Source organism: Silurus aristotelis (assembly GCF_946808225.1).
Source record: "Silurus aristotelis genome assembly, chromosome: 12".
Classification (NCBI taxonomy): Eukaryota; Metazoa; Chordata; class Actinopteri; order Siluriformes; family Siluridae; genus Silurus; species Silurus aristotelis.
Window position 1 is genome coordinate 30,040,168 of NC_139585.1, and position 7,039 is coordinate 30,047,206.

At 41.8% G+C, this 7,039-nt stretch overlaps 1 protein-coding gene across 4 annotated transcripts in view; it reads right to left on the reverse strand.

The window, feature by feature from the left end:
• LOC310734361 (gap junction gamma-1 protein-like) overlaps positions 1 to 6,062 on the reverse strand; it is a 14,038-nt gene extending 7,976 nt beyond the window's left edge. Inside the window, exons 1-2 of one of the 4 annotated variants that reach the window (XM_083556272.1) lie at positions 5,989 to 6,062; positions 3,582 to 3,674 (exon numbers count right to left, since the gene is read on the reverse strand). The gene's annotated coding sequence lies outside the window, so the exon portion shown is untranslated. Of the gene's footprint in view, positions 1 to 3,581; positions 3,675 to 4,052; positions 4,098 to 4,688; positions 4,844 to 5,262; positions 5,332 to 5,988 lie in introns of those variants that run through there. The other 3 variants (XM_083556274.1, XM_083556273.1, XM_083556275.1) reach the window with 3 other exon arrangements.
• Between the last annotated feature and the right edge of the window lie 977 nt (positions 6,063 to 7,039).

Here is a 7,039-nt window from a genome sequence, read left to right on the forward strand (position 1 = left end):
CCAGGCCACACCCACACCCTTACACACAAGGTCACACGCACAGGCCACGCCCACCTAGATACAAACCAAGGTCACACCTATATGCCAAGGCCACACCCACGTACATACACACCAGGTCACACCTACACGCACAGGCCACGCCCACCTAGATACTAACCAAGGTCACACCTACATGCTAAGGCCACGCCCACATACATACACACCGAGGTAACACCTACATGCCGAGGCCACACCCACATACACACACACTAAGGTCACACATACATGCTTAGGCCACGCCCACATACATACACACAAGGTCAGACCTACATTTCAAGGCCACGCCCACATATATACACACCAGGATCACACCTACATGCACAGGCCACGCCCACCTAGATACAAACCAAGGTCACACCTACATGCCAAGGCCACACCCACATACATACACACCGAGGTCACACCTACATGCCAAGGCCATGTCCACATACATACACACCAAGGTCACACCTACATGCCGAGGCCACGCCCACATACACACACACACCGAGGTCACACCTACATGCTGAGGCCACGCCCACATACACACACACCTAGGTCACACATACATGCTGAGGCCACGCCCACATACATACACACAAGGTCAGACCTACATGTCAAGGCCACACCCACATACATACACACAAAGGTCAGACCTACACCCAAAGGCCACGCCCACCTACATAAAACCAAGGTCACACCCACATGCCAATGTGAGGTGTGTTTAAGGAGTGTGTTTGGAGTGTGTGTGAAGTGTGTGAGGTGTGCATGGTGTGAGAAGTGTGAGAGCAGTGTGTGTGTGTGTGTGTGTGTGTGTGTGTGTGTGTGTGTGTGTGGGAACAGCGTCTTATATAAGTGTGTAAGTATAAAAGTGCTGAGTAAACAGAGTACGCTGAGTAACCTCCACACTCAACATCATTTACACTGACACTGACACACACACACACACACATACACACACACACACACACCGAGCTCAAGTGGGACACTTCCCTGTCCTACATTTTATCTCCTCATTTCTGCTCCCTTTGTCATGGTTTTCCATCATTCCTTCTGGGTTCTATGTTTATTTTAATGGTCTAATGTTCTACTAGAAGATCTTTCTAGAACTTCTCCAATTACCCACTTACTTCCACTTTCTAATACCTAGTTGTTCATTTTTCTAGCATTTTCCATGTTTTCCAGGACCGTTCCTCACTCTTCTGCTACAGTACCTACTTCATATCAGAAATGATTTCATTGGTGGCTTTTTTTTTTTTATTGAGATCTAAACCTTTTCAGACCTCAAAAAGACCTCTCTTTTCCATGTCTATCCTTGAACAGGACACACTATCGCTTCTCTCAAAAGATCCTCAACACTTCCGCAAAGGTAGGAAGCTAAACCTGGAACCTCTGCGTTGGTCTGGATACAAATTGTAACTTCTCCAACAAAGAGCTGTTCAATAACGCTGACTCATTTTATTAGGGCTTCAAACTCAAGTCCAGAATCCCACCCAAAATATTCAGACAAAATTCAATGCTTATGCCAAAATAAATAAATAAATAGATGCTTGGAGGAACTTGTGAAGAAGAGCTAGAAGAACAATAGCAGTGTCGAAGAACGCTGAAGGTCCAGCGCGTGGTTCTGAGAGGATGTACATCGCTAGAGTGTGTCAGTGAAGCTGAGATCTGCGTTTCTGACCTCGCCTGTGGGATCAACAACCTCAGTGAGGGCGATATGAGTCAGGTCTCCAGTATGAATCACTTTTCTAGCAGCGTCCGAGATCAATCACGACGAGGACGATCGCACTGGACCAACCATCAGATCCTTATCCTTACTGAACCCAGTATCTACAGTAACGTGTGTGTGTGCCTCCACTCTTCTGGGGTGATGTTCCACTAGATTTTTGAGGAGATTCATGGAGCCACGAGGGTTTTAAAAAAAAAGGAGGTATACTGATGTAGGTGAGGTGAGGAGGTTCCTGGGGTGCAATCAGCATTCACATTAATCCCAGAAGTGTTCAAGAGCTCTATAGCAGGCAATCGGTGCTCTCTGTGACTGTGCGTGCAGTCTTGTGCTGCCATCTGTTGGCGTGTTACAAAACATTAAAACTTTCTGAAACCACCTCGTAAACATTGCAACATGCCTAAATAGAGAGGTGGTAGTTTAGTGGTTAAGGCTGTGAGTTCAAATCCCAGCCACACCAAGCTGCCACTCCTGGGCCCCTGAGTAGGGCCCTTAGCCGCATAGCTGCTCAGTTGTACGAATGAGATAAATGCAGATAAGACGCCCTCAAATATGTGCGAATGAGAAACGACGCTGAAAGGAAAAGCAGCGAATCCTTGAGAATGTTTGAAATTAAAAGTGTGTATCAATTGTACAGAAAGGCCACGCCCACACGTGACATGAGCAACTTCCTGATCGAAAAATACCAGACAGCAGCAGATTTCCTCTGGGAAACATTGGCAGCTTTTCGTCAATGCCATGAAACGCCACGCCCTCGATGACGGAGCACTGGCATATATCATATAGGGCGCTGAATATCCGACACGTACCCCAAACAAGGGTGGAATTGAGGCGTTGATGCCCAGCTGAGAGTAAAAAAAAAGCACACCATAAAGATCCCTTGTTATTTAGTCTGAATGGAAAGAAAGAGAGAAAGAAAGAGAGAGAGAGAGAGAGAGAGAGAGAGAGAGAGAGAGAGAGAGAGAGATAGATGGAGAGATAGAGAGGATTGGGGAGGGGGGAGGAGTAATGAGATCCAGACACTGGTGGAGGTTAAGGGGATTTTGTTTTGACTCCACACAGCGTGTAAATAGAAAAACGTGATCACACACACACACACACACACACACACACACACACGTGCGTACAATACTGATATACAATAACTTTCCCTTTTGTCTTCCAAAATAAAAGCTTAAATTCGGAACAAGCTTTGTTTTTTGTTTTATAGAAATATATAGGGTCCTCACAAAAACATGGAAATAACACACACACACACACACACACACACACACACACACACACACACACACACACACACACACACACTATATCCAAGAACAAAGTTGTCAACAGTATCTATAATTTCTAGGGAAAAAGAAGAGAGTTGATCCTGTATATATTTGTAACTAATGAACCCAACAGCCAATAGCGTTTAAGATCCACAATGCCCCCACTTATTTAACCACACCTAAAACTAGCTAGGTGACGAGTTTTTTATGTGAACTGTGGAGAATTTCTTAGCTCCGCCCCCTAACATGCACCGGTCCACGGCGTCTGTGGGTGGAGTCATGGCAGATGTGTCAGAATATTTAAATTGTTCCAGGAAGTTTGAAACCAGCACTTTATTACAGTGTGTGTGTGTGTGTGTGTGTGTGTGTGTGTGTGTGTGTGTGTGTGTGTCTGCGGTTTACTAAACCTTGTAAACGCAGCTCTGGTGTTTTAAGTGCACGTGGAACGGAGGGATTAAGGACGTTGAAAAAGAGTTTAGAGGAATGCCGGCTCCGTCCCAAATTGGACATTTTCTCAGAGGGAGTCAAAGAAAGAAATGTACTGAAGGTATCTTTGGCAGCTTTACCTTTAGAGAGGGTCTCTTCTGGGTTAGTCTCGTCTCGTCTCCCGCCAATTTAGCAACCTGGTCGCATGGAGCCTTCAGCACCGACTCGGTACACTGCAGTCAAATCAGTCAGAGAAGAACGACGTCATCAGTCAACCATAACGAGTGAAATATAATCTGTTAGAAAGCTCAGTGTTTATTACACATTACAATTATGTACGTCAGTATTCAGTAGACTTCAGTATTCCCTACAATTCAGTATTAAATACACCTCAGTATTCCCTAAAATTTAGTATTCAATACACCTCAGTATTCCCTACAATTCAGTATTCAGTACATCTCAGTATTCTCTACAGTTCAGTATCAAATACACCTCAGTATTCCCTACAATTCAGTATTTAGTACACCTCAGTATTCCCTACAGTTCAGTATCAAATACACCTCAGTATTTCCTACACCTCAAAATTCAGTACACCTCAGTATTCCCTACACCTCAGTATTCAGTACACCTCAGTATTCCCTACAGTTCAGTATTCCCTACACCTCAGTATTCAGTACACCTCAGTATTCCCTACAGTTCAGTATTCCCTACAGTTCAGTATTCTCTACACCTCCTTATTCCCTACAGTTCATTATTCCCTACAGTTCAGTATTCCCTACAGTTCAGTATTCCCTACAGTTCAGTATTCCCACACCTCATTATTCCCTACACCTCAGTATTCCCTACAGTTCAGTATTCCCTACACCTCAGTATTCCCTACACCTCATTACTCCCTACACCTTAGTATTCCCTACAGTTCAGTATTCCCTACACCTCATTATTCCCTACACCTCAGTATTCCCTACAGTTCAGTATTCCCTACACCTCATTATTCCCTACACCTCAGTATTCCCTACAGTTCAGTATTCCCTACACCTCATTATTCCCTACACCTCCGTATTTCCTACAGTTCAGTATTTCCTACAGTTCAGTATTTCCTACAGTTCAGTATTCCCTACACCTCAGTATTCCCTACAGTTCAGTATTTAGTACACTTGAATTTTCTCTACATTTCAGGAAACCGTGCAGTTCAGTATTTCAGTACTTCAGTATTTCATATAAACGGTGTGAGAAAATGCTTTACTAACATATAATCAAATTCGTTTGCAAATGTTTTTGACCTAAACACGTCCCTTCACGTGAAGATCGTCTCTGTCCTGAACTACTGGTACTGAACCTGAAATCTCAGTACAGCGGCTGTGAATTCAGTCTGTCATTTTCACTGAAAAGCAGAAATGATTCGATCATGTTGGTTTCTACACACTTTATAATAATTCCTACATTTATTCATCTTGTTATTTATTTTAAAATGTCTGTCAGAATCATTTCTTTCTTTACACTCGTTTATGGTTATTTACATTTAAAGAATTACCTCTTTTTTAAAAGGCTCAACTAACAACTTTTATTAAAGAGAATATAACAAAGCTTATTTTCACTCATTGTGAGTTTACACTAATATGTGCACTTTTTATTCAAAATAAATTATTTAATAAACCTGGTTAGCCGTTTGCTAATTGATGCTATTTTTTGTCAGGACATTACGAAAACATTTCAGAACTTAAAGAAAATCCTCAACCGTGACATTAAAACTACAACAATAACAAAAAGATTTAGATATTAATGATATTTGAGAGTAAAAATAACTTAATGTGGATTATTTACCTTTAAAGCGACGGTAATGTAATTAGCTCATTAACGAGGTTAGCTTGGAGGCTAATCTATTTAGCTCGGAGTGACAGGAAATTGTTAGCGACATTAAAACAATAAATTAAACTGTTTAATACACAATATGGCTTAAGATTTACCACCTAATGGATTTGAGATTAAGTTCTTTTTAAATATATTAATATTATATTCACAAATAAACACGTTATTATAATTATTATTATTTGTTTGTTTGTTTGTTTTATACCTAGCTTTATTACAATACCTGTTTTATAAATGATTTTTATTATTAATTAGTTAATTCTGTTCGTTTTACTTCCTTATTATGAACATTTTGATTAAACTTAATGATATTAATATAAATATGATTTCTGTGTTTTCTTTTTAAACTGCTGAAACGCACATAAGCGCGGTCACGTTACAAACCGCGTCATAACGCACTCAATCCGCCCAACAGAACATCATGCAGGGGGTTCATTTAGGCGTCCTAACGAGTGTACCAGTGTGCGATTAGGGACAGAACCCAGAGCAACGCGCCGACAGTGTGTTCCGTGGAGAAGTTCGAACCGAGAGCGGACCGCGCTATTGATGAAGAACTGTGTGTGTGTGTGTGTGTGTGTGTGTGTGTGTGTGTGTGTGTGTGTGTGTGTGTGTGTGTGTGATGAGTTCGAGAAAAACACACAAATCTTCAACAAAGTGTGTATAAATAAATAAAGTACTTACAGAGCGTAGAACGGAGTTCTGTCATTCATACTGAGAGAGAGAGTGTGTGTGTGTGTGTGTGTGTGTGTGTGTGTGAGAGAGAGAGAGAGAGAGAGAGAGAGAGAAAGAGAGAGAGAGACTGAGGGAGGGAGAGAATGAGAGCGGGGGAGAGGAAGAGAGGTAGGGGGAGAGAGGAAAGAAGGGAAAAGAGAGAGAAAGAAAGAGAGAGGGAGAATGAGATAGAGAGAGAGAGAGAGAGAGAGAGAGAGAGAGAGAGATAGAAAGAATGAGAGAGAGATGTTTTCCTGTTACACAAGTTTGTTTGTTTTGTTTGTTTGTGTTTGTTTGTTTGTTTGTTTGTTTGATATATTTCTGTATTTACGATATTATTTATACAGTACACATATATTTAATTAATATTAAGTTTGTTTGTTTGTTCATTGTACTATTTCACTTATCACACACACACACACACACACACACACACACACACACACACACACACACACTAATAGTGATTTGGCAGTGGTATCTACAGCTCAGTAATTCAAAGTCACCTAGAATTTCTCCTTCTGCAGTTACGGCATTTATCGCCTTTCTTCCTTCCATCCATCCATCATTCCATCTCTCTTCCCTGCTGTCTGTCCATCCCTCTGTCCATCTACAGGGGATTACAGAACATCTACACACGTTTACTGAAAACCACCTGAAACCACCAAAACGTGAACCACTGAACCAAAATAACGATGATGCGGCAAAAAAACACTCAATATCGATCAACAGGACACCGTGTGCATAAGTTTGTACACCCATACAAACTACTATTGCATGGAAATAACCAATGAGCGAGTTTCTTCTTCCCTGCAGAGTTGTTAAAGTTTCCATGAGATCTGTCTCCAGCCCTCTTCAGCCCCTTCAGCTCTGAATTCTCACTGGAAAATTCCAGGACTGTGATCTTTACTTAGTTGATTAGGATGTGAACTTCATCTTCAGCTTCCTACATATCATCCAGTGCCTATTGAAGAGCTCTACAACATGATGCTGCCACCACCAGGCTTCATCTTAAAAACGG